The sequence below is a fragment of the Lissotriton vulgaris genome, unplaced genomic scaffold, assembly GCF_964263255.1.
Source record: "Lissotriton vulgaris unplaced genomic scaffold, aLisVul1.2 SCAFFOLD_2072, whole genome shotgun sequence".
NCBI lineage: Eukaryota > Metazoa > Chordata > Amphibia > Caudata > Salamandridae > Lissotriton > Lissotriton vulgaris.
Window position 1 is genome coordinate 290,987 of NW_028244743.1, and position 25,634 is coordinate 316,620.

Here is a 25,634-nt window from a genome sequence, read left to right on the forward strand (position 1 = left end):
AGTGAGGCTAAAAAAGAGAAAGAAAAGTCCCAGAAGTCCTGCAGGCTTCCTTGCTAAATGCAGCTGAACATAGAGCGCACCTTCTTTACTGCAAAGCAAATACATTAAAAATGTTGAGGAGAGACTAATTGAAAAATACATATTACGGGGACAGCACTGGGACCTGCTTTATTTTTTCAATTAGTCTTGAAAACAAAAAAGATTTCTCTCCTAAAAGCTGTTAAAAATATGGAACGCTTCACGAATTTGCGTGTCATCCTTGCGCAGGGGCCATGCTAATCTTCTCTGTATCGTTCCAATTTTAGTATATGTGCTGCCGAAGCGAGCACACTTTATTGATGAACTGACAATGTTTATAAACTCTCTAAATCTACAGTCTCTAGACATAGGGTGGCCTGGCAGAGATGCTCAGATGGCCAGTACGCATTCAAATCTGAGCCAATGGTCAAAAATGTATGAAGAGTAGCAATCCATTATTCTTCACTGCATTTGTGGTCCAAGACTAAACACACCGTAAGTATGTAGATTATACCAGGTTTGCAAAGGCTCCTGGTTCGGGCTACAGACAAGGAGCATTGTGACGTCACGCTGCCTGTGGAACAGTGATATTAAAGGTGAAACAGCTGAACAGTAGGTTAGGTGAAGGGCTCTGAGAGTGGAAAGGCAGCATGCTTGGGTCCCTGGACAAGGTGAGCTTATGATAATGTGTCTGAATGTTCACCTGTGTTGTAATATTAAACCCCTTATTGTTGTAAACGCCTACTTACTAAGGAGTTCCCAAGCTCAGCCCCACACAGACCTGGAACTGATTATGTTAATGCAAACTATTTAAGAAACTGAGCCTGATCTAAAAGATTTCCTTGGATCTAGGACCATTTCGCCTAGCTTTTAGGTGCTTCCTTCTCCTAAAGTCCTTTGTAAAACTTGGGAAAACCTCACAGAACAGACTTCCAGGAGGTCAGATGGGTTTCCTTGTGCCTTCACACACACATACACACACTTTCTAGCCCACTTAAGGACAAAAGGATGCGTAAGTCTACATAGGGCCAGTGGCGCAATGGATAACGCGTCTGACTACGGATCAGAAGATTGTCGGTTCGACTCCTATCTGGCTCGGAAGGGTTGTAGGTCCCTGTTTGATTATATTCCTGTGGAATTTTTATTTACCTCAGACTTGTTGTAGGTTCAATATTCTCCAGCAGGACTCATCCAGCAGTTGTTCCACGGTAGAGCGCAAGTAATAGGACCACAGCTAGTTAAACGTTTCCCATTTGCTGCTGGACTCTATGTGATGGCCGTCACGTGGTGTGCTGCTTTTGTATTTCAACATGGGTCCCTGATACTCTTAATTGCGAAAAAGCTTGTTGACAAAAGTGTGTGTGCGCGAGGGTCTGTGGACGTAGGCAGGTGTGTGCACTTGAATGCTTACCCATTTACATGTGTGAGAGGAACAAACCAACTCCCTGTGGGCTGCAGGCTTACAACTGGTAGCCCCAGTAGCCAGGCAGAACCACAGGTAAGGAGAGAGAGAAAGTTGGTCCATTATTAGAGAAGGACCATAAGCATCTTGCACTGCTACCTTCTTCCCCTCTCAGCCACGATCGGCCAAGACCTCTCTATTAGGGTAGAGGGTGAACATTTCTTGGACCTCAGAAACTGAGGGATGTAGACCCAATATGTCCTCCAAGCGCCTAGAGACCTGGTGCCCAATCTGGCATGGTGTTTTTCAGCTTACCCGACCAATCCGGTTGCAAGGTGGACTTTAACAATACTGCTAAAAAGGCACTCCCAGACATCCCTGAGGCCTTCATTTGCATAGGCCCTGCCCTTCTCTTTGTCCTGCTTCCCACAAAGCAACACAACACTGCAGCAGTATAGATTTGGGGGTGGTGAAGAATAATGACAGTGAGGCTAAAAAAGAGAAAGAAAAGTCCCAGAAGTCCTGCAGGCTTCCTTGCTAAATGCAGCTGAACATAGAGCGCACCTTCTTTACTGCAAAGCAAATACATTAAAAATGTTGAGGAGAGACTAATTGAAAAATACATATTACGGGGACAGCACTGGGACCTGCTTTATTTTTTCAATTAGTCTTGAAAACAAAAAAGATTTCTCTCCTAAAAGCTGTTAAAAATATGGAACGCTTCACGAATTTGCGTGTCATCCTTGCGCAGGGGCCATGCTAATCTTCTCTGTATCGTTCCAATTTTAGTATATGTGCTGCCGAAGCGAGCACACTTTATTGATGAACTGACAATGTTTATAAACTCTCTAAATCTACAGTCTCTAGACATAGGGTGGCCTGGCAGAGATGCTCAGATGGCCAGTACGCATTCAAATCTGAGCCAATGGTAAAAAATGTATGAAGAGTAGCAATCCATTATTCTTCACTGCATTTGTGGTCCAAGACTAAACACACCGTAAGTATGTAGATTATACCAGGTTTGCAAAGGCTCCTGGTTCGGGCTACAGACAAGGAGCATTGTGACGTCACGCTGCCTGTGGAACAGTGATATTAAAGGTGAAACAGCTGAACAGTAGGTTAGGTGAAGGGCTCTGAGAGTGGAAAGGCAGCATGCTTGGGTCCCTGGACAAGGTGAGCTTATGATAATGTGTCTGAATGTTCACCTGTGTTGTAATATTAAACCCCTTATTGTTGTAAACGCCTACTTACTAAGGAGTTCCCAAGCTCAGCCCCACACAGACCTGGAACTGATTATGTTAATGCAAACTATTTAAGAAACTGAGCCTGATCTAAAAGATTTCCTTGGATCTAGGACCATTTCGCCTAGCTTTTAGGTGCTTCCTTCTCCTAAAGTCCTTTGTAAAACTTGGGAAAACCTCACAGAACAGACTTCCAGGAGGTCAGATGGGTTTCCTTGTGCCTTCACACACACATACACACACTTTCTAGCCCACTTAAGGACAAAAGGATGCGTAAGTCTACATAGGGCCAGTGGCGCAATGGATAACGCGTCTGACTACGGATCAGAAGATTGTAAGTTCAACTCCTATCTGGCTCGGAAGGGTTGTAGGTCCCTGTTTGATTATATTCCTGTGGAATTTTTATTTACCTCAGACTTGTTGTAGGTTCAATATTCTCCAGCAGGACTCATCCAGCAGTTGTTCCACGGTAGAGCGCAAGTAATAGGACCACAGCTAGTTAAACGTTTCCCATTTGCTGCTGGACTCTATGTGATGGCCGTCACGTGGTGTGCTGCTTTTGTATTTCAACATGGGTCCCTGATACTCTTAATTGCAAAAAAGCTTGTTGACAAAAGTGTGTGTGCGCGAGGGTCTGTGGACGTAGGCAGGTGTGTGCACTTGAATGCTTACCCATTTACATGTGTGAGAGGAACAAACCAACTCCCTGTGGGCTGCAGGCTTACAACTGGTAGCCCCAGTAGCCAGGCAGAACCACAGGTAAGGAGAGAGAGAAAGTTGGTCCATTATTAGAGAAGGACCATAAGCATCTTGCACTGCTACCTTCTTCCCCTCTCAGCCACGATCAGCCACGATCGGCCAAGACCTCTCTATTAGGGTAGAGGGTGAACATTTCTTGGACCTCAGAAACTGAGGGATGTAGACCCAATATGTCCTCCAAGCGCCTAGAGACCTGGTGCCCAATCTGGCATGGTGTTTTTCAGCTTACCCGACCAATCCGGTTGCAAGGTGGACTTTAACAATACTGCTAAAAAGGCACTCCCAGACATCCCTGAGGCCTTCATTTGCATAGGCCCTGCCCTTCTCTTTGTCCTGCGTCCCACAAAGCAACACAACACTGCAGCAGTATAGATTTGGGGGTGGTGAAGAATAATGACAGTGAGGCTAAAAAAGAGAAAGAAAAGTCCCAGAAGTCCTGCAGGCTTCCTTGCTAAATGCAGCTGAACATAGAGCGCACCTTCTTTACTGCAAAGCAAATACATTAAAAATGTTGAGGAGAGACTAATTGAAAAATACATATTACGGGGACAGCACTGGGACCTGCTTTATTTTTTCAATTAGTCTTGAAAACAAAAAAGATTTCTCTCCTAAAAGCTGTTAAAAATATGGAACGCTTCACGAATTTGCGTGTCATCCATGCGCAGGGGCCATGCTAATCTTCTCTGTATCGTTCCAATTTTAGTATATGTGCTGCCGAAGCGAGCACACTTTATTGATGAACTGACAATGTTTATAAACTCTCTAAATCTACAGTCTCTAGACATAGGGTGGCCTGGCAGAGATGCTCAGATGGCCAGTACGCATTCAAATCTGAGCCAATGGTAAAAAATGTATGAAGAGTAGCAATCCATTATTCTTCACTGCATTTGTGGTCCAAGACTAAACACACCGTAAGTATGTAGATTATACCAGGTTTGCAAAGGCTCCTGGTTCGGGCTACAGACAAGGAGCATTGTGACGTCACGCTGCCTGTGGAACAGTGATATTAAAGGTGAAACAGCTGCACAGTAGGTTAGGTGAAGGGCTCTGAGAGTGGAAAGGCAGCATGCTTGGGTCCCTGGACAAGGTGAGCTTATGATAATGTGTCTGAATGTTCACCTGTGTTGTAATATTAAACCCCTTATTGTTGTAAACGCCTACTTACTAAGGAGTTCCCAAGCTCAGCCCCACACAGACCTGGAACTGATTATGTTAATGCAAACTATTTAAGAAACTGAGCCTGATCTAAAAGATTTCCTTGGATCTAGGACCATTTCGCCTAGCTTTTAGGTGCTTCCTTCTCCTAAAGTCCTTTGTAAAACTTGGGAAAACCTCACAGAACAGACTTCCAGGAGGTCAGATGGGTTTCCTTGTGCCTTCACACACACATACACACACTTTCTAGCCCACTTAAGGACAAAAGGATGCGTAAGTCTACATAGGGCCAGTGGCGCAATGGATAACGCGTCTGACTACGGATCAGAAGATTGTAGGTTCGACTCCTATCTGGCTCGGAAGGGTTGTAGGTCCCTGTTTGATTATATTCCTGTGGAATTTTTATTTACCTCAGACTTGTTGTAGGTTCAATATTCTCCAGCAGGACTCATCCAGCAGTTGTTCCACGGTAGAGCGCAAGTAATAGGACCACAGCTAGTTAAACGTTTCCCATTTGCTGCTGGACTCTATGTGATGGCCGTCACGTGGTGTGCTGCTTTTGTATTTCAACATGGGTCCCTGATACTCTTAATTGCGAAAAAGCTTGTTGACAAAAGTGTGTGTGCGCGAGGGTCTGTGGACGTAGGCAGGTGTGTGCACTTGAATGCTTACCCATTTACATGTGTGAGAGGAACAAACCAACTCCCTGTGGGCTGCAGGCTTACAACTGGTAGCCCCAGTAGCCAGGCAGAACCACAGGTAAGGAGAGAGAGAAAGTTGGTCCATTATTAGAGAAGGACCATAAGCATCTTGCACTGCTACCTTCTTCCCCTCTCAGCCACGATCGGCCAAGACCTCTCTATTAGGGTAGAGGGTGAACATTTCTTGGACCTCAGAAACTGAGGGATGTAGACCCAATATGTCCTCCAAGCGCCTAGAGACCTGGTGCCCAATCTGGCATGGTGTTTTTCAGCTTACCCGACCAATCCGGTTGCAAGGTGGACTTTAACAATACTGCTAAAAAGGCACTCCCAGACATCCCTGAGGCCTTCATTTGCATAGGCCCTGCCCTTCTCTTTGTCCTGCTTCCCACAAAGCAACACAACACTGCAGCAGTATAGATTTGGGGGTGGTGAAGAATAATGACAGTGAGGCTAAAAAAGAGAAAGAAAAGTCCCAGAAGTCCTGCAGGCTTCCTTGCTAAATGCAGCTGAACATAGAGCGCACCTTCTTTACTGCAAAGCAAATACATTAAAAATGTTGAGGAGAGACTAATTGAAAAATACATATTACGGGGACAGCACTGGGACCTGCTTTATTTTTTCAATTAGTCTTGAAAACAAAAAAGATTTCTCTCCTAAAAGCTGTTAAAAATATGGAACGCTTCACGAATTTGCGTGTCATCCTTGCGCAGGGGCCATGCTAATCTTCTCTGTATCGTTCCAATTTTAGTATATGTGCTGCCGAAGCGAGCACACTTTATTGATGAACTGACAATGTTTATAAACTCTCTAAATCTACAGTCTCTAGACATAGGGTGGCCTGGCAGAGATGCTCAGATGGCCAGTACGCATTCAAATCTGAGCCAATGGTAAAAAATGTATGAAGAGTAGCAATCCATTATTCTTCACTGCATTTGTGGTCCAAGACTAAACACACCGTAAGTATGTAGATTATACCAGGTTTGCAAAGGCTCCTGGTTCGGGCTACAGACAAGGAGCATTGTGACGTCACGCTGCCTGTGGAACAGTGATATTAAAGGTGAAACAGCTGAACAGTAGGTTAGGTGAAGGGCTCTGAGAGTGGAAAGGCAGCATGCTTGGGTCCCTGGACAAGGTGAGCTTATGATAATGTGTCTGAATGTTCACCTGTGTTGTAATATTAAACCCCTTATTGTTGTAAACGCCTACTTACTAAGGAGTTCCCAAGCTCAGCCCCACACAGACCTGGAACTGATTATGTTAATGCAAACTATTTAAGAAACTGAGCCTGATCTAAAAGATTTCCTTGGATCTAGGACCATTTCGCCTAGCTTTTAGGTGCTTCCTTCTCCTAAAGTCCTTTGTAAAACTTGGGAAAACCTCACAGAACAGACTTCCAGGAGGTCAGATGGGTTTCCTTGTGCCTTCACACACACATACACACACTTTCTAGCCCACTTAAGGACAAAAGGATGCGTAAGTCTACATAGGGCCAGTGGCGCAATGGATAACGCGTCTGACTACGGATCAGAAGATTGTAAGTTCAACTCCTATCTGGCTCGGAAGGGTTGTAGGTCCCTGTTTGATTATATTCCTGTGGAATTTTTATTTACCTCAGACTTGTTGTAGGTTCAATATTCTCCAGCAGGACTCATCCAGCAGTTGTTCCACGGTAGAGCGCAAGTAATAGGACCACAGCTAGTTAAACGTTTCCCATTTGCTGCTGGACTCTATGTGATGGCCGTCACGTGGTGTGCTGCTTTTGTATTTCAACATGGGTCCCTGATACTCTTAATTGCAAAAAAGCTTGTTGACAAAAGTGTGTGTGCGCGAGGGTCTGTGGACGTAGGCAGGTGTGTGCACTTGAATGCTTACCCATTTACATGTGTGAGAGGAACAAACCAACTCCCTGTGGGCTGCAGGCTTACAACTGGTAGCCCCAGTAGCCAGGCAGAACCACAGGTAAGGAGAGAGAGAAAGTTGGTCCATTATTAGAGAAGGACCATAAGCATCTTGCACTGCTACCTTCTTCCCCTCTCAGCCACGATCAGCCACGATCGGCCAAGACCTCTCTATTAGGGTAGAGGGTGAACATTTCTTGGACCTCAGAAACTGAGGGATGTAGACCCAATATGTCCTCCAAGCGCCTAGAGACCTGGTGCCCAATCTGGCATGGTGTTTTTCAGCTTACCCGACCAATCCGGTTGCAAGGTGGACTTTAACAATACTGCTAAAAAGGCACTCCCAGACATCCCTGAGGCCTTCATTTGCATAGGCCCTGCCCTTCTCTTTGTCCTGCGTCCCACAAAGCAACACAACACTGCAGCAGTATAGATTTGGGGGTGGTGAAGAATAATGACAGTGAGGCTAAAAAAGAGAAAGAAAAGTCCCAGAAGTCCTGCAGGCTTCCTTGCTAAATGCAGCTGAACATAGAGCGCACCTTCTTTACTGCAAAGCAAATACATTAAAAATGTTGAGGAGAGACTAATTGAAAAATACATATTACGGGGACAGCACTGGGACCTGCTTTATTTTTTCAATTAGTCTTGAAAACAAAAAAGATTTCTCTCCTAAAAGCTGTTAAAAATATGGAACGCTTCACGAATTTGCGTGTCATCCATGCGCAGGGGCCATGCTAATCTTCTCTGTATCGTTCCAATTTTAGTATATGTGCTGCCGAAGCGAGCACACTTTATTGATGAACTGACAATGTTTATAAACTCTCTAAATCTACAGTCTCTAGACATAGGGTGGCCTGGCAGAGATGCTCAGATGGCCAGTACGCATTCAAATCTGAGCCAATGGTAAAAAATGTATGAAGAGTAGCAATCCATTATTCTTCACTGCATTTGTGGTCCAAGACTAAACACACCGTAAGTATGTAGATTATACCAGGTTTGCAAAGGCTCCTGGTTCGGGCTACAGACAAGGAGCATTGTGACGTCACGCTGCCTGTGGAACAGTGATATTAAAGGTGAAACAGCTGCACAGTAGGTTAGGTGAAGGGCTCTGAGAGTGGAAAGGCAGCATGCTTGGGTCCCTGGACAAGGTGAGCTTATGATAATGTGTCTGAATGTTCACCTGTGTTGTAATATTAAACCCCTTATTGTTGTAAACGCCTACTTACTAAGGAGTTCCCAAGCTCAGCCCCACACAGACCTGGAACTGATTATGTTAATGCAAACTATTTAAGAAACTGAGCCTGATCTAAAAGATTTCCTTGGATCTAGGACCATTTCGCCTAGCTTTTAGGTGCTTCCTTCTCCTAAAGTCCTTTGTAAAACTTGGGAAAACCTCACAGAACAGACTTCCAGGAGGTCAGATGGGTTTCCTTGTGCCTTCACACACACATACACACACTTTCTAGCCCACTTAAGGACAAAAGGATGCGTAAGTCTACATAGGGCCAGTGGCGCAATGGATAACGCGTCTGACTACGGATCAGAAGATTGTAGGTTCGACTCCTATCTGGCTCGGAAGGGTTGTAGGTCCCTGTTTGATTATATTCCTGTGGAATTTTTATTTACCTCAGACTTGTTGTAGGTTCAATATTCTCCAGCAGGACTCATCCAGCAGTTGTTCCACGGTAGAGCGCAAGTAATAGGACCACAGCTAGTTAAACGTTTCCCATTTGCTGCTGGACTCTATGTGATGGCCGTCACGTGGTGTGCTGCTTTTGTATTTCAACATGGGTCCCTGATACTCTTAATTGCGAAAAAGCTTGTTGACAAAAGTGTGTGTGCGCGAGGGTCTGTGGACGTAGGCAGGTGTGTGCACTTGAATGCTTACCCATTTACATGTGTGAGAGGAACAAACCAACTCCCTGTGGGCTGCAGGCTTACAACTGGTAGCCCCAGTAGCCAGGCAGAACCACAGGTAAGGAGAGAGAGAGAAAGTTGGTCCATTATTAGAGAAGGTCCATAAGCATCTTGCACTGCTACCTTCTTCCCCTCTCAGCCACGATCGGCCAAGACCTCTCTATTAGGGCAGAGGGTGAACATTTCTTGGACCTCAGAAACTGAGGGATGTAGACCCAATATGTCCTCCAAGCGCCTAGAGACCTGGTGCCCAATCTGGCATGGTGTTTTTCAGCTTACCCGACCAATCCGGTTGCAAGGTGGACTTTAACAATACTGCTAAAAAGGCACTCCCAGACATCCCTGAGGCCTTCATTTGCATAGGCCCTGCCCTTCTCTTTGTCCTGCTTCCCACAAAGCAACACAACACTGCAGCAGTATAGATTTGGGGGTGGTGAAGAATAATGACAGTGAGGCTAAAAAAGAGAAAGAAAAGTCCCAGAAGTCCTGCAGGCTTCCTTGCTAAATGCAGCTGAACATAGAGCCCACCTTCTTTACTGCAAAGCAAATACATTAAAAATGTTGAGGAGAGACTAATTGAAAAATACATATTACGGGGACAGCACTGGGACCTGCTTTATTTTTTCAATTAGTCTTGAAAACAAAAAAGATTTCTCTCCTAAAAGCTGTTAAAAATATGGAACGCTTCACGAATTTGCGTGTCATCCTTGCGCAGGGGCCATGCTAATCTTCTCTGTATCGTTCCAATTTTAGTATATGTGCTGCCGAAGCGAGCACACTTTATTGATGAACTGACAATGTTTATAAACTCTCTAAATCTACAGTCTCTAGACATAGGGTGGCCTGGCAGAGATGCTCAGATGGCCAGTACGCATTCAAATCTGAGCCAATGGTCAAAAATGTATGAAGAGTAGCAATCCATTATTCTTCACTGCATTTGTGGTCCAAGACTAAACACACCGTAAGTATGTAGATTATACCAGGTTTGCAAAGGCTCCTGGTTCGGGCTACAGACAAGGAGCATTGTGACGTCACGCTGCCTGTGGAACAGTGATATTAAAGGTGAAACAGCTGAACAGTAGGTTAGGTGAAGGGCTCTGAGAGTGGAAAGGCAGCATGCTTGGGTCCCTGGACAAGGTGAGCTTATGATAATGTGTCTGAATGTTCACCTGTGTTGTAATATTAAACCCCTTATTGTTGTAAACGCCTACTTACTAAGGAGTTCCCAAGCTCAGCCCCACACAGACCTGGAACTGATTATGTTAATGCAAACTATTTAAGAAACTGAGCCTGATCTAAAAGATTTCCTTGGATCTAGGACCATTTCGCCTAGCTTTTAGGTGCTTCCTTCTCCTAAAGTCCTTTGTAAAACTTGGGAAAACCTCACAGAACAGACTTCCAGGAGGTCAGATGGGTTTCCTTGTGCCTTCACACACACATACACACACTTTCTAGCCCACTTAAGGACAAAAGGATGCATAAGTCTACATAGGGCCAGTGGCGCAATGGATAACGCGTCTGACTACGGATCAGAAGATTGTAGGTTCGACTCCTATCTGGCTCGGAAGGGTTGTAGGTCCCTGTTTGATTATATTCCTGTGGAATTTTTATTTACCTCAGACTTGTTGTAGGTTCAATATTCTCCAGCAGGACTCATCCAGCAGTTGTTCCACGGTAGAGCGCAAGTAATAGGACCACAGCTAGTTAAACGTTTCCCATTTGCTGCTGGACTCTATGTGATGGCCGTCACGTGGTGTGCTGCTTTTGTATTTCAACATGGGTCCCTGATACTCTTAATTGCGAAAAAGCTTGTTGACAAAAGTGTGTGTGCGCGAGGGTCTGTGGACATAGGCAGGTGTGTGCACTTGAATGCTTACCCATTTACATGTGTGAGAGGAACAAACCAACTCCCTGTGGGCTGCAGGCTTACAACTGGTAGCCCCAGTAGCCAGGCAGAACCACAGGTAAGGAGAGAGAGAAAGTTGGTCCATTATTAGAGAAGGTCCATAAGCATCTTGCGCTGCAACCTTCTTCCCTTCTCAGCCACGATCGGCCAAGACCTCTCTATTAGGGTAGAGGGTGAACATTTCTTGGACCTCAGAAACTGAGGGATGTAGACCCAATATGTCCTCCAAGCGCCTAGAGACCTGGTGCCCAATCTGGCATGGTGTTTTTCAGCTTACCCGACCAATCCGGTTGCAAGGTGGACTTTAACAATACTGCTAAAAAGGCACTCCCAGACATCCCTGAGGCCTTCATTTGCATAGGCCCTGCCCTTCTCTTTGTCCTGCCTCCCACAAAGCAACACAACACTGCAGCAGTATAGATTTGGGGGTGGTGAAGAATAATGACAGTGAGGCTAATAAAGAGAAAGAAAAGTCCCAGAAGTCCTGCAGGCTTCCTTGCTAAATGCAGCTGAACATAGAGCGCACCTTCTTTACTGCAAAGCAAATACATTAAAAATGTTGAGGAGAGACTAATTGAAAAATACATATTACGGGGACAGCACTGGGACCTGCTTTATTTTTTCAATTAGTCTTGAAAACAAAAAAGATTTCTCTCCTAAAAGCTGTTAAAAATATGGAACGCTTCACGAATTTGCGTGTCATCCTTGCGCAGGGGCCATGCTAATCTTCTCTGTATCGTTCCAATTTTAGTATATGTGCTGCCGAAGCGACCACACTTTATTGATGAACTGACAATGTTTATAAACTCTCTAAATCTACAGTCTCTAGACATAGGGTGGCCTGGCAGAGATGCTCAGATGGCCAGTACGCATTCAAATCTGAGCCAATGGTCAAAAATGTATGAAGAGTAGCAATCCATTATTCTTCACTGCATTTGTGGTCCAAGACTAAACACACCGTAAGTATGTAGATTATACCAGGTTTGCAAAGGCTCCTGGTTCGGGCTACAGACAAGGAGCATTGTGACGTCACGCTGCCTGTGGAACAGTGATATTAAAGGTGAAACAGCTGCACAGTAGGTTAGGTGAAGGGCTCTGAGAGTGGAAAGGCAGCATGCTTGGGTCCCTGGACAAGGTGAGCTTATGATAATGTGTCTGAATGTTCACCTGTGTTGTAATATTAAACCCCTTATTGTTGTAAATGCCTACTTACTAAGGAGTTCCCAAGCTCAGCCCCACACAGACCTGGAACTGATTATGTTAATGCAAACTATTTAAGAAACTGAGCCTGATCTAAAAGATTTCCTTGGATCTAGGACCATTTCGCCTAGCTTTTAGGTGCTTCCTTCTCCTAAAGTCCTTTGTAAAACTTGGGAAAACCTCACAGAACAGACTTCCAGGAGGTCAGATGGGTTTCCTTGTGCCTTCACACACACATACACACACTTTCTAGCCCACTTAAGGACAAAAGGATGCGTAAGTCTACATAGGGCCAGTGGTGCAATGGATAACGCGTCTGACTACGGATCAGAAGATTGTAGGTTCGACTCCTATCTGGCTCGGAAGGGTTGTAGGTCCCTGTTTGATTATAATCCTGTGGAATTTTTATTTACCTCAGACTTTTTGTAGGTTCAATATTCTCCAGCAGGACTCATCCAGCAGTTGTTCCACGGTAGAGCGCAAGTAATAGGACCACAGCTAGTTAAACGTTTCCCATTTGCTGCTGGACTCTATGTGATGGCCGTCACGTGGTGTGCTGCTTTTGTATTTCAACATGGGTCCCTGATACTCTTAATTGCGAAAAAGCTTGTTGACAAAAGTGTGTGTGCGCGAGGGTCTGTGGACGTAGGCAGGTGTGTGCACTTGAATGCTTACCCATTTACATGTGTGAGAGGAACAAACCAACTCCCTGTGGGCTGCAGGCTTACAACTGGTAGCCCCAGTAGCCAGGCAGAACCACAGGTAAGGAGAGAGAGAAAGTTGGTCCATTATTAGAGAAGGACCATAAGCATCTTGCGCTGCAACCTTCTTCCCTTCTCAGCCACGATCGGCCAAGACCTCTCTATTAGGGTAGAGGGTGAACATTTCTTGGACCTCAGAAACTGAGGGATGTAGACCCAATATGTCCTCCAAGCGCCTAGAGACCTGGTGCCCAATCTGGCATGGTGTTTTTCAGCTTACCCGACCAATCCGGTTGCAAGGTGGACTTTAACAATACTGCTAAAAAGGCACTCCCAGACATCCCTGAGGCCTTCATTTGCATAGGCCCTGCCCTTCTCTTTGTCCTGCTTCCCACAAAGCAACACAACACTGCAGCAGTATAGATTTGGGGGTGGTGAAGAATAATGACAGTGAGGCTAAAAAAGAGAAAGAAAAGTCCCAGAAGTCCTGTAGGCTTCCTTGCTAAATGCAGCTGAACATAGAGCGCACCTTCTTTACTGCAAAGCAAATACATTAAAAATGTTGAGGAGAGACTAATTGAAAAATACATATTACGGGGACAGCACTGGGACCTGCTTTATTTTTTCAATTAGTCTTGAAAACAAAAAAGATTTCTCTCCTAAAAGCTGTTAAAAATATGGAACGCTTCACGAATTTGCGTGTCATCCTTGCGCAGGGGCCATGCTAATCTTCTCTGTATCGTTCCAATTTTAGTATATGTGCTGCCGAAGCGAGCACACTTTATTGATGAACTGACAATGTTTATAAACTCTCTAAATCTACAGTCTCTAGACATAGGGTGGCCTGGCAGAGATGCTCAGATGGCCAGTACGCATTCAAATCTGAGCCAATGGTCAAAAATGTATGAAGAGTAGCAATCCATTATTCTTCACTGCATTTGTGGTCCAAGACTAAACACACCGTAAGTATGTAGATTATACCAGGTTTGCAAAGGCTCCTGGTTCGGGCTACAGACAAGGAGCATTGTGACGTCACGCTGCCTGTGGAACAGTGATATTAAAGGTGAAACAGCTGCACAGTAGGTTAGGTGAAGGGCTCTGAGAGTGGAAAGGCAGCATGCTTGGGTCCCTGGACAAGGTGAGCTTATGATAATGTGTCTGAATGTTTACCTGTGTTGTAATATTAAACCCCTTATTGTTGTAAACGCCTACTTACTAAGGAGTTCCCAAGCTCAGCCCCACACAGACCTGGAACTGATTATGTTAATGCAAACTATTTAAGAAACTGAGCCTGATCTAAAAGATTTCCTTGGATCTAGGACCATTTCGCCTAGCTTTTAGGTGCTTCCTTCTCCTAAAGTCCTTTGTAAAACTTGGGAAAACCTCACAGAACAGACTTCCAGGAGGTCAGATGGGTTTCCTTGTGCCTTCACACACACATACACACACTTTCTAGCCCACTTAAGGACAAAAGGATGCGTAAGTCTACATAGGGCCAGTGGCGCAATGGATAACGCGTCTGACTACGGATCAGAAGATTGTAGGTTCGACTCCTATCTGGCTCGGAAGGGTTGTAGATCCCTGTTTGATTATATTCCTGTGGAATTTTTATTCACCTCAGACTTGTTGTAGGTTCAATATTCTCCAGCAGGACTCATCCAGCAGTTGTTCCACGGTAGAGCGCAAGTAATAGGACCACAGCTAGTTAAACGTTTCCCATTTGCTGCTGGACTCTATGTGATGGCCGTCACGTGGTGTGCTGCTTTTCTATTTCAACATGGGTCCCTGATACTCTTAATTGCGAAAAAGCTTGTTGACAAAAGTGTGTGTGCGCGAGGGTCTGTGGACGTAGGCAGGTGTGTGCACTTGAATGCTTACCCATTTACATGTGTGAGAGGAACAAACCAACTCCCTGTGGGCTGCAGGCTTACAACTGGTAGCCCCAGTAGCCAGGCAGAACCACAGGTAAGGAGAGAGAGAAAGTTGGTCCATTATTAGAGAAGGACCATAAGCATCTTGCGCTGCAACCTTCTTCCCTTCTCAGCCACGATCGGCCAAGACCTCTCTATTAGGGTAGAGGGTGAACATTTCTTGGACCTCAGAAACTGAGGGATGTAGACCCAATATGTCCTCCAAGCGCCTAGACACCTGGTGCCCAATCTGGCATGGTGTTTTTCAGCTTACCCGACCAATCCGGTTGCAAGGTGGACTTTAACAATACTGCTAAAAAGGCACTCCCAGACATCCCTGAGGCCTTCATTTGCATAGGCCCTGCCCTTCTCTTTGTCCTGCTTCCCACAAAGCAACACAACACTGCAGCAGTATAGATTTGGGGGTGGTGAAGAATAATGACAGTGAGGCTAAAAAAGAGAAAGAAAAGTCCCAGAAGTCCTGCAGGCTTCCTTGCTAAATGCAGCTGAACATAGAGCGCACCTTCTTTACTGCAAAGCAAATACATTAAAAATGTTGAGGAGAGACTAATTGAAAAATACATATTACGGGGACAGCACTGGGACCTGCTTTATTTTTTCAATTAGTCTTGAAAACAAAAAAGATTTCTCTCCTAAAAGCTGTTAAAAATATGGAACGCTTCACGAATTTGCGTGTCATCCTTGCGCAGGGGCCATGCTAATCTTCTCTGTATCGTTCCAATTTTAGTATATGTGCTGCCGAAGCGAGCACACTTTATTGATGAACTGACAATGTTTATAAACTCTCTAAATCTACAGTCTCTAGACATAGGGTGGCCTGGCAGAGATGCTCAGATGGCCAGTACGCATTCAAATCTGAGCCAATGGTCAAAAATGTATGAAGAGTAGCAATCCATTATTCTTCACTGCATTTGTGGTCCAAGACTAAACACACCGTAAGTATGTAGATTATACCAGGTTTGCAAAGGCTCCTGGTTCGGGCTACAGACAAGGAGCATTGTGACGTCACGCTGCCTGTGGAACAGTGATATTAAAGGTGAAACAGCTGCACAGTAGGTTAGGTGAAGGGCTCTGAGAGTGGAAAGGCAGCATGCTTGGGTCCCTGTACAAGGTGAGCTTATGATAATGTGTCTGAATGTTCACCTGTGTTGTAATATTAAACCCCTTATTGTTGTAAACGCCTACTTACTAAGGAGTTCCCAAACTCAGCCCCACACAGACCTGGAACTGATTATGTTAATGCAAACTATTTAAGAAACTGAGCCTGATCTAAAAGATTTCCTTGGATCTAGGACCATTTCGCCTAGCTTTTAGGTGCTTCCTTCTCCTAAAGTCCTTTGTAAAACTTGGGAAAACCTCACAGAACAGACTTCCAGGAGGTCAGATGGGTTTCCTTGTGCCTTCACACACACATACACACACTTTCTAGCCCACTTAAGGACAAAAGGATGCGTAAGTCTACATAGGGCCAGTGGCGCAATGGATAACGCGTCTGACTACGGATCAGAAGATTGTAGGTTCGACTCCTATCTGGCTCGGAAGGGTTGTAGGTCCCTGTTTGATTATATTCCTGTGGAATTTTTATTTACCTCAGACTTGTTGTAGGTTCAATATTCTCCAGCAGGACTCATCCAGCAGTTGTTCCACGGTAGAGCGCAAGTAATAGGACCACAGCTAGTTAAACGTTTCCCATTTGCTGCTGGACTCTATGTGATGGCCGTCACGTGGTGTGCTGCTTTTGTATTTCAACATGGGTCCCTGATACTCTTAATTGCGAAAAAGCTTGTTGACAAAAGTGTGTGTGCGCGAGGGTCTGTGGACGTAGGCAGGTGTGTGCACTTGAATGCTTACCCATTTACATGTGTGAGAGGAACAAACCAACTCCCTGTGGGCTGCAGGCTTACAACTGGTAGCCCCAGTAGCCAGGCAGAACCACAGGTAAGGAGAGAGAGAAAGTTGGTCCATTATTAGAGAAGGACCATAAGCATCTTGCGCTGCAACCTTCTTCCCTTCTCAGCCACGATCGGCCAAGACCTCTCTATTAGGGTAGAGGGTGAACATTTCTTGGACCTCAGAAACTGAGGGATGTAGACCCAATATGTCCTCCAAGCGCCTAGAGACCTGGTGCCCAATCTGGCATGGTGTTTTTCAGCTTACCCGACCAATCCGGTTGCAAGGTGGACTTTAACAATACTGCTAAAAAGGCACTCCCAGACATCCCTGAGGCCTTCATTTGCATAGGCCCTGCCCTTCTCTTTGTCCTGCTTCCCACAAAGCAACACAACACTGCAGCAGTATAGATTTGGGGGTGGTGAAGAATAATGACAGTGAGGCTAAAAAAGAGAAAGAAAAGTCCCAGAAGTCCTGCAGGCTTCCTTGCTAAATGCAGCTGAACATAGAGCGCACCTTCTTTACTGCAAAGCAAATACATTAAAAATGTTGAGGAGAGACTAATTGAAAAATACATATTACGGGGACAGCACTGGGACCTGTTTTATTTTTTCAATTAGTCTTGAAAACAAAAAAGATTTCTCTCCTAAAAGCTGTTAAAAATATGGAACGCTTCACGAATTTGCGTGTCATCCTTGCGCAGGGGCCATGCTAATCTTCTCTGTATCGTTCCAATTTTAGTATATGTGCTGCCGAAGCGAGCACACTTTATTGATGAACTGACAATGTTTATAAACTCTCTAAATCTACAGTCTCTAGACATAGGGTGGCCTGGCAGAGATGCTCAGATGGCCAGTACGCATTCAAATCTGAGCCAATGGTCAAAAATGTATGAAGAGTAGCAATCCATTATTCTTCACTGCATTTGTGGTCCAAGACTAAACACACCGTAAGTATGTAGATTATACCAGGTTTGCAAAGGCTCCTGGTTCGGGCTACAGACAAGGAGCATTGTGACGTCACGCTGCCTGTGGAACAGTGATATTAAAGGTGAAACAGCTGCACAGTAGGTTAGGTGAAGGGCTCTGAGAGTGGAAAGGCAGCATGCTTGGGTCCCTGGACAAGGTGAGCTTATGATAATGTGTCTGAATGTTCACCTGTGTTGTAATATTAAACCCCTTATTGTTGTAAACCCCTACTTACTAAGGAGTTCCCAAGCTCAGCCCCACACAGACCTGGAACTGATTATGTTAATGCAAACTATTTAAGAAACTGAGCCTGATCTAAAAGATTTCCTTGGATCTAGGACCATTTCGCCTAGCTTTTAGGTGCTTCCTTCTCCTAAAGTCCTTTGTAAAACTTGGGAAAACCTCACAGAACAGACTTCCAGGAGGTCAGATGGGTTTCCTTGTGCCTTCACACACACATACACACACTTTCTAGCCCACTTAAGGACAAAAGGATGCGTAAGTCTACATAGGGCCAGTGGCGCAATGGATAACGCGTCTGACTACGGATCAGAAGATTGTAGGTTCGACTCCTATCTGGCTCGGAAGGGTTGTAGGTCCCTGTTTGATTATATTCCTGTGGAATTTTTATTTACCTCAGACTTGTTGTAGGTTCAATATTCTCCAGCAGGACTCATCCAGCAGTTGTTCCACGGTAGAGCGCAAGTAATAGGACCACAGCTAGTTAAACGTTTCCCATTTGCTGCTGGACTCTATGTGATGGCCGTCACGTGGTGTGCTGCTTTTGTATTTCAACATGGGTCCCTGATATTCTTAATTGCGAAAAAGCTTGTTGACAAAAGTGTGTGTGCGCGAGGGTCTGTGGACGTAGGCAGGTGTGTGCACTTGAATGCTTACCCATTTACATGTGTGAGAGGAACAAACCAACTCCCTGTGGGCTGCAGGCTTACAACTGGTAGCCCCAGTAGCCAGGCAGAACCACAGGTAAGGAGAGAGAGAAAGTTGGTCCATTATTAGAGAAGGACCATAAGCATCTTGCGCTGCAACCTTCTTCCCTTCTCAGCCACGATCGGCCAAGACCTCTCTATTAGGGTAGAGGGTGAACATTTCTTGGACCTCAGAAACTGAGGGATGTAGACCCAATATGTCCTCCAAGCGCCTAGAGACCTGGTGCCCAATCTGGCATGGTGTTTTTCAGCTTACCCGACCAATCCGGTTGCAAGGTGGACTTTAACAATACTGCTAAAAAGGCACTCCCAGACATCCCTGAGGCCTTCATTTGCATAGGCCCTGCCCTTCTCTTTGTCCTGCTTCCCACAAAGCAACACAACACTGCAGCAGTATAGATTTGGGGGTGGTGAAGAATAATGACAGTGAGGCTAAAAAAGAGAAAGAAAAGTCCCAGAAGTCCTGCAGGCTTCCTTGCTAAATGCAGCTGAACATAGAGCGCACCTTCTTTACTGCAAAGCAAATACATTAAAAATGTTGAGGAGAGACTAATTGAAAAATACATATTACGGGGACAGCACTGGGACCTGCTTTATTTTTTCAATTAGTCTTGAAAACAAAAAAGATTTCTCTCCTAAAAGCTGTTAAAAATATGGAACGCTTCACGAATTTGCGTGTCATCCTTGCGCAGGGGCCATGCTAATCTTCTCTGTATCGTTCCAATTTTAGTATATGTGCTGCCGAAGCGAGCACACTTTATTGATGAACTGACAATGTTTATAAACTCGCTAAATCTACAGTCTCTAGACATAGGGTGGCCTGGCAGAGATGCTCAGATGGCCAGTACGCATTCAAATCTGAGCCAATGGTCAAAAATGTATGAAGAGTAGCAATCCATTATTCTTCACTGCATTTGTGGTCCAAGACTAAACACACCGTAAGTATGTAGATTATACCAGGTTTGCAAAGGCTCCTGGTTCGGGCTACAGACAAGGAGCATTGTGACGTCACGCTGCCTGTGGAACAGTGATATTAAAGGTGAAACAGCTGAACAGTAGGTTAGGTGAAGGGCTCTGAGAGTGGAAAGGCAGCATGCTTGGGTCCCTGGACAAGGTGAGCTTATGATAATGTGTCTGAATGTTCACCTGTGTTGTAATATTAAACCCCTTATTGTTGTAAACGCCTACTTACTAAGGAGTTCCCAAGCTCAGCCCCACACAGACCTGGAACTGATTATGTTAATGCAAACTATTTAAGAAACTGAGCCTGATCTAAAAGATTTCCTTGGATCTAGGACCATTTCGCCTAGCTTTTAGGTGCTTCCTTCTCCTAAAGTCCTTTGTAAAACTTGGGAAAACCTCACAGAACAGACTTCCAGGAGGTCAGATGGGTTTCCTTGTGCCTTCACACACACATACACACACTTTCTAGCCCACTTAAGGACAAAAGGATGCGTAAGTCTACATAGGGCCAGTGGCGCAATGGATAACGCGTCTGACTACGGATCAGAAGATTGTAGGTTCGACTCCTATCTGGCTCGGAAGGGTTGTAGGTCCCTGTTTGATTATATTCCTGTGGAATTTTTATTTACCTCAGACTTGTTGTAGGTTCAATATTCTCCAGCAGGACTCATCCAGCAGTTGTTCCACGGTAGAGCGCAAGTAATAGGACCACAGCTAGTTAAACGTTTCCCATTTGCTGCTGGACTCTATGTGATGGCCGTCACGTGGTGTGCTGCTTTTGTATTTCAACATGGGTCCCTGATACTCTTAATTGCGAAAAAGCTTGTTGACAAAAGTGTGTGTGCGCGAGGGTCTGTGGACGTAGGCAGGTGTGTGCACTTGAATGCTTACCCATTTACATGTGTGAGAGGAACAAACCAACTCCCTGTGGGCTGCAGGCTTACAACTGGTAGCCCCAGTAGCCAGGCAGAACCACAGGTAAGGAGAGAGAGAAAGTTGGTCCATTATTAGAGAAGGACCATAAGCATCTTGCACTGCTACCTTCTTCCCCTCTCAGCCACGATCGGCCAAGACCTCTCTATTAGGGTAGAGGGTGAACATTTCTTGGACCTCAGAAACTGAGGGATGTAGACCCAATATGTCCTCCAAGCGCCTAGAGACCTGGTGCCCAATCTGGCATGGTGTTTTTCAGCTTACCCGACCAATCCGGTTGCAAGGTGGACTTTAACAATACTGCTAAAAAGGCACTCCCAGACATCCCTGAGGCCTTCATTTGCATAGGCCCTGCCCTTCTCTTTGTCCTGCTTCCCACAAAGCAACACAACACTGCAGCAGTATAGATTTGGGGGTGGTGAAGAATAATGACAGTGAGGCTAAAAAAGAGAAAGAAAAGTCCCAGAAGTCCTGCAGGCTTCCTTGCTAAATGCAGCTGAACATAGAGCGCACCTTCTTTACTGCAAAGCAAATACATTAAAAATGTTGAGGAGAGACTAATTGAAAAATACATATTACGGGGACAGCACTGGGACCTGCTTTATTTTTTCAATTAGTCTTGAAAACAAAAAAGATTTCTCTCCTAAAAGCTGTTAAAAATATGGAACGCTTCACGAATTTGCGTGTCATCCTTGCGCAGGGGCCATGCTAATCTTCTCTGTATCGTTCCAATTTTAGTATATGTGCTGCCGAAGCGAGCACACTTTATTGATGAACTGACAATGTTTATAAACTCTCTAAATCTACAGTCTCTAGACATAGGGTGGCCTGGCAGAGATGCTCAGATGGCCAGTACGCATTCAAATCTGAGCCAATGGTCAAAAATGTATGAAGAGTAGCAATCCATTATTCTTCACTGCATTTGTGGTCCAAGACTAAACACACCGTAAGTATGTAGATTATACCAGGTTTGCAAAGGCTCCTGGTTCGGGCTACAGACAAGGAGCATTGTGACGTCACGCTGCCTGTGGAACAGTGATATTAAAGGTGAAACAGCTGAACAGTAGGTTAGGTGAAGGGCTCTGAGAGTGGAAAGGCAGCATGCTTGGGTCCCTGGACAAGGTGAGCTTATGATAATGTGTCTGAATGTTCACCTGTGTTGTAATATTAAACCCCTTATTGTTGTAAACGCCTACTTACTAAGGAGTTCCCAAGCTCAGCCCCACACAGACCTGGAACTGATTATGTTAATGCAAACTATTTAAGAAACTGAGCCTGATCTAAAAGATTTCCTTGGATCTAGGACCATTTCGCCTAGCTTTTAGGTGCTTCCTTCTCCTAAAGTCCTTTGTAAAACTTGGGAAAACCTCACAGAACAGACTTCCAGGAGGTCAGATGGGTTTCCTTGTGCCTTCACACACACATACACACACTTTCTAGCCCACTTAAGGACAAAAGGATGCGTAAGTCTACATAGGGCCAGTGGCGCAATGGATAACGCGTCTGACTACGGATCAGAAGATTGTAAGTTCAACTCCTATCTGGCTCGGAAGGGTTGTAGGTCCCTGTTTGATTATATTCCTGTGGAATTTTTATTTACCTCAGACTTGTTGTAGGTTCAATATTCTCCAGCAGGACTCATCCAGCAGTTGTTCCACGGTAGAGCGCAAGTAATAGGACCACAGCTAGTTAAACGTTTCCCATTTGCTGCTGGACTCTATGTGATGGCCGTCACGTGGTGTGCTGCTTTTGTATTTCAACATGGGTCCCTGATACTCTTAATTGCAAAAAAGCTTGTTGACAAAAGTGTGTGTGCGCGAGGGTCTGTGGACGTAGGCAGGTGTGTGCACTTGAATGCTTACCCATTTACATGTGTGAGAGGAACAAACCAACTCCCTGTGGGCTGCAGGCTTACAACTGGTAGCCCCAGTAGCCAGGCAGAACCACAGGTAAGGAGAGAGAGAAAGTTGGTCCATTATTAGAGAAGGACCATAAGCATCTTGCACTGCTACCTTCTTCCCCTCTCAGCCACGATCAGCCACGATCGGCCAAGACCTCTCTATTAGGGTAGAGGGTGAACATTTCTTGGACCTCAGAAACTGAGGGATGTAGACCCAATATGTCCTCCAAGCGCCTAGAGACCTGGTGCCCAATCTGGCATGGTGTTTTTCAGCTTACCCGACCAATCCGGTTGCAAGGTGGACTTTAACAATACTGCTAAAAAGGCACTCCCAGACATCCCTGAGGCCTTCATTTGCATAGGCCCTGCCCTTCTCTTTGTCCTGCGTCCCACAAAGCAACACAACACTGCAGCAGTATAGATTTGGGGGTGGTGAAGAATAATGACAGTGAGGCTAAAAAAGAGAAAGAAAAGTCCCAGAAGTCCTGCAGGCTTCCTTGCTAAATGCAGCTGAACATAGAGCGCACCTTCTTTACTGCAAAGCAAATACATTAAAAATGTTGAGGAGAGACTAATTGAAAAATACATATTACGGGGACAGCACTGGGACCTGCTTTATTTTTTCAATTAGTCTTGAAAACAAAAAAGATTTCTCTCCTAAAAGCTGTTAAAAATATGGAACGCTTCACGAATTTGCGTGTCATCCGTGCGCAGGGGCCATGCTAATCTTCTCTGTATCGTTCCAATTTTAGTATATGTGCTGCCGAAGCGAGCACACTTTATTGATGAACTGACAATGTTTATAAACTCTCTAAATCTACAGTCTCTAGACATAGGGTGGCCTGGCAGAGATGCTCAGATGGCCAGTACGCATTCAAATCTGAGCCAATGGTAAAAAATGTATGAAGAGTAGCAATCCATTATTCTTCACTGCATTTGTGGTCCAAGACTAAACACACCGTAAGTATGTAGATTATACCAGGTTTGCAAAGGCTCCTGGTTCGGGCTACAGACAAGGAGCATTGTGACGTCACGCTGCCTGTGGAACAGTGATATTAAAGGTGAAACAGCTGCACAGTAGGTTAGGTGAAGGGCTCTGAGAGTGGAAAGGCAGCATGCTTGGGTCCCTGGACAAGGTGAGCTTATGATAATGTGTCTGAATGTTCACCTGTGTTGTAATATTAAACCCCTTATAGTTGTAAACGCCTACTTACTAAGGAGTTCCCAAGCTCAGCCCCACACAGACCTGGAACTGATTATGTTAATGCAAACTATTTAAGAAACTGAGCCTGATCTAAAAGATTTCCTTGGATCTAGGACCATTTCGCCTAGCTTTTAGGTGCTTCCTTCTCCTAAAGTCCTTTGTAAAACTTGGGAAAACCTCACAGAACAGACTTCCAGGAGGTCAGATGGGTTTCCTTGTGCCTTCACACACACATACACACACTTTCTAGCCCACTTAAGGACAAAAGGATGCGTAAGTCTACATAGGGCCAGTGGCGCAATGGATAACGCGTCTGACTACGGATCAGAAGATTGTAGGTTCGACTCCTATCTGGCTCGGAAGGGTTGTAGGTCCCTGTTTGATTATATTCCTGTGGAATTTTTATTTACCTCAGACTTGTTGTAGGTTCAATATTCTCCAGCAGGACTCATCCAGCAGTTGTTCCACGGTAGAGCGCAAGTAATAGGACCACAGCTAGTTAAACGTTTCCCATTTGCTGCTGGACTCTATGTGATGGCCGTCACGTGGTGTGCTGCTTTTGTATTTCAACATGGGTCCCTGATACTCTTAATTGCGAAAAAGCTTGTTGACAAAAGTGTGTGTGCGCGAGGGTCTGTGGACGTAGGCAGGTGTGTGCACTTGAATGCTTACCCATTTACATGTGTGAGAGGAACAAACCAACTCCCTGTGGGCTGCAGGCTTACAACTGGTAGCCCCAGTAGCCAGGCAGAACCACAGGTAAGGAGAGAGAGAAAGTTGGTCCATTATTAGAGAAGGACCATAAGCATCTTGCACTGCTACCTTCTTCCCCTCTCAGCCACGATCAGCCACGATCGGCCAAGACCTCTCTATTAGGGTAGAGGGTGAACATTTCTTGGACCTCAGAAACTGAGGGATGTAGACCCAATATGTCCTCCAAGCGCCTAGACACCTGGTGCCCAATCTGGCATGGTGTTTTTCAGCTTACCCGACCAATCCGGTTGCAAGGTGGACTTTAACAATACTGCTAAAAAGGCACTCCCAGACATCCCTGAGGCCTTCATTTGCATAGGCCCTGCCCTTCTCTTTGTCCTGCTTCCCACAAAGCAACACAACACTGCAGCAGTATAGATTTGGGGGTGGTGAAGAATAATGACAGTGAGGCTAAAAAAGAGAAAGAAAAGTCCCAGAAGTCCTGCAGGCTTCCTTGCTAAATGCAGCTGAACATAGAGCGCACCTTCTTTACTGCAAAGCAAATACATTAAAAATGTTGAGGAGAGACTAATTGAAAAATACATATTACGGGGACAGCACTGGGACCTGCTTTATTTTTTCAATTAGTCTTGAAAACAAAAAAGATTTCTCTCCTGAAAGCTGTTAAAAATATGGAACGCTTCACGAATTTGCGTGTCATCCTTGCGCAGGGGCCATGCTAATCTTCTCTGTATCGTTCCAATTTTAGTATATGTGCTGCCGAAGCGAGCACACTTTATTGATGAACTGACAATGTTTATAAACTCTCTAAATCTACAGTCTCTAGACATAGGGTGGCCTGGCAGAGATGCTCAGATGGCCAGTACGCATTCAAATCTGAGCCAATGGTCAAAAATGTATGAAGAGTAGCAATCCATTATTCTTCACTGCATTTGTGGTCCAAGACTAAACACACCGTAAGTATGTAGATTATACCAGGTTTGCAAAGGCTCCTGGTTCGGGCTACAGACAAGGAGCATTGTGACGTCACGCTGCCTGTGGAACAGTGATATTAAAGGTGAAACAGCTGCACAGTAGGTTAGGTGAAGGGCTCTGAGAGTGGAAAGGCAGCATGCTTGGGTCCCTGGACAAGGTGAGCTTATGATAATGTGTCTGAATGTTCAACTGTGTTGTAATATTAAACCCCTTATTGTTGTAAACGCCTACTTACTAAGGAGTTCCCAAGCTCAGCCCCACACAGACCTGGAACTGATTATGTTAATGCAAACTATTTAAGAAACTGA

The 25,634-nt window shown here is 45.0% G+C and overlaps 22 non-coding genes across 22 annotated transcripts; 8 read left to right on the forward strand and 14 right to left on the reverse strand.

Moving 5' to 3' along the window:
- Nucleotides 1–222: 222 nt before the first annotated feature.
- Nucleotides 223–329, reverse strand: LOC147667003 (U6 spliceosomal RNA). The gene has a single exon (XR_015304552.1). It is a non-coding gene; the product is annotated as a U6 spliceosomal RNA (small nuclear RNA).
- A 1,797-nt stretch (nt 330–2,126) lies between these two features.
- LOC147667004 (U6 spliceosomal RNA) lies at nt 2,127–2,233 on the reverse strand. The gene has a single exon (XR_015304553.1). It is a non-coding gene; the product is annotated as a U6 spliceosomal RNA (small nuclear RNA).
- Nucleotides 2,234–4,040: 1,807 nt separating this feature from the next.
- On the reverse strand, nt 4,041–4,147 carry LOC147667005 (U6 spliceosomal RNA). Its single transcript, XR_015304683.1, has one exon. It is a non-coding gene; the product is annotated as a U6 spliceosomal RNA (small nuclear RNA).
- Nucleotides 4,148–4,861: 714 nt separating this feature from the next.
- TRNAR-ACG (transfer RNA arginine (anticodon ACG)) lies at nt 4,862–4,934 on the forward strand. Its single transcript has one exon. It is a non-coding gene; the product is annotated as a tRNA-Arg (tRNA).
- A 1,010-nt stretch (nt 4,935–5,944) lies between these two features.
- On the reverse strand, nt 5,945–6,051 carry LOC147667007 (U6 spliceosomal RNA). Its single transcript, XR_015304554.1, has one exon. It is a non-coding gene; the product is annotated as a U6 spliceosomal RNA (small nuclear RNA).
- Nucleotides 6,052–7,858: 1,807 nt separating this feature from the next.
- LOC147667008 (U6 spliceosomal RNA) lies at nt 7,859–7,965 on the reverse strand. The gene has a single exon (XR_015304684.1). It is a non-coding gene; the product is annotated as a U6 spliceosomal RNA (small nuclear RNA).
- A 714-nt stretch (nt 7,966–8,679) lies between these two features.
- TRNAR-ACG (transfer RNA arginine (anticodon ACG)) lies at nt 8,680–8,752 on the forward strand. Its single transcript has one exon. It is a non-coding gene; the product is annotated as a tRNA-Arg (tRNA).
- A 1,012-nt stretch (nt 8,753–9,764) lies between these two features.
- Nucleotides 9,765–9,871, reverse strand: LOC147667010 (U6 spliceosomal RNA). The gene has a single exon (XR_015304555.1). It is a non-coding gene; the product is annotated as a U6 spliceosomal RNA (small nuclear RNA).
- A 714-nt stretch (nt 9,872–10,585) lies between these two features.
- TRNAR-ACG (transfer RNA arginine (anticodon ACG)) lies at nt 10,586–10,658 on the forward strand. Its single transcript has one exon. It is a non-coding gene; the product is annotated as a tRNA-Arg (tRNA).
- A 1,010-nt stretch (nt 10,659–11,668) lies between these two features.
- LOC147667012 (U6 spliceosomal RNA) lies at nt 11,669–11,775 on the reverse strand. The gene has a single exon (XR_015304667.1). It is a non-coding gene; the product is annotated as a U6 spliceosomal RNA (small nuclear RNA).
- Nucleotides 11,776–13,572: 1,797 nt separating this feature from the next.
- LOC147667013 (U6 spliceosomal RNA) lies at nt 13,573–13,679 on the reverse strand. Its single transcript, XR_015304556.1, has one exon. It is a non-coding gene; the product is annotated as a U6 spliceosomal RNA (small nuclear RNA).
- Nucleotides 13,680–14,393: 714 nt separating this feature from the next.
- On the forward strand, nt 14,394–14,466 carry TRNAR-ACG (transfer RNA arginine (anticodon ACG)). Its single transcript has one exon. It is a non-coding gene; the product is annotated as a tRNA-Arg (tRNA).
- Nucleotides 14,467–15,476: 1,010 nt separating this feature from the next.
- Nucleotides 15,477–15,583, reverse strand: LOC147667015 (U6 spliceosomal RNA). Its single transcript, XR_015304557.1, has one exon. It is a non-coding gene; the product is annotated as a U6 spliceosomal RNA (small nuclear RNA).
- Nucleotides 15,584–16,297: 714 nt separating this feature from the next.
- TRNAR-ACG (transfer RNA arginine (anticodon ACG)) lies at nt 16,298–16,370 on the forward strand. Its single transcript has one exon. It is a non-coding gene; the product is annotated as a tRNA-Arg (tRNA).
- A 1,010-nt stretch (nt 16,371–17,380) lies between these two features.
- LOC147667017 (U6 spliceosomal RNA) lies at nt 17,381–17,487 on the reverse strand. The gene has a single exon (XR_015304558.1). It is a non-coding gene; the product is annotated as a U6 spliceosomal RNA (small nuclear RNA).
- Nucleotides 17,488–18,201: 714 nt separating this feature from the next.
- Nucleotides 18,202–18,274, forward strand: TRNAR-ACG (transfer RNA arginine (anticodon ACG)). The gene has a single exon. It is a non-coding gene; the product is annotated as a tRNA-Arg (tRNA).
- Nucleotides 18,275–19,284: 1,010 nt separating this feature from the next.
- LOC147667019 (U6 spliceosomal RNA) lies at nt 19,285–19,391 on the reverse strand. Its single transcript, XR_015304560.1, has one exon. It is a non-coding gene; the product is annotated as a U6 spliceosomal RNA (small nuclear RNA).
- A 714-nt stretch (nt 19,392–20,105) lies between these two features.
- Nucleotides 20,106–20,178, forward strand: TRNAR-ACG (transfer RNA arginine (anticodon ACG)). The gene has a single exon. It is a non-coding gene; the product is annotated as a tRNA-Arg (tRNA).
- A 1,010-nt stretch (nt 20,179–21,188) lies between these two features.
- Nucleotides 21,189–21,295, reverse strand: LOC147667021 (U6 spliceosomal RNA). The gene has a single exon (XR_015304561.1). It is a non-coding gene; the product is annotated as a U6 spliceosomal RNA (small nuclear RNA).
- Nucleotides 21,296–23,102: 1,807 nt separating this feature from the next.
- On the reverse strand, nt 23,103–23,209 carry LOC147667022 (U6 spliceosomal RNA). Its single transcript, XR_015304686.1, has one exon. It is a non-coding gene; the product is annotated as a U6 spliceosomal RNA (small nuclear RNA).
- A 714-nt stretch (nt 23,210–23,923) lies between these two features.
- TRNAR-ACG (transfer RNA arginine (anticodon ACG)) lies at nt 23,924–23,996 on the forward strand. The gene has a single exon. It is a non-coding gene; the product is annotated as a tRNA-Arg (tRNA).
- A 1,020-nt stretch (nt 23,997–25,016) lies between these two features.
- LOC147667024 (U6 spliceosomal RNA) lies at nt 25,017–25,123 on the reverse strand. Its single transcript, XR_015304562.1, has one exon. It is a non-coding gene; the product is annotated as a U6 spliceosomal RNA (small nuclear RNA).
- Nucleotides 25,124–25,634: the final 511 nt, after the last annotated feature.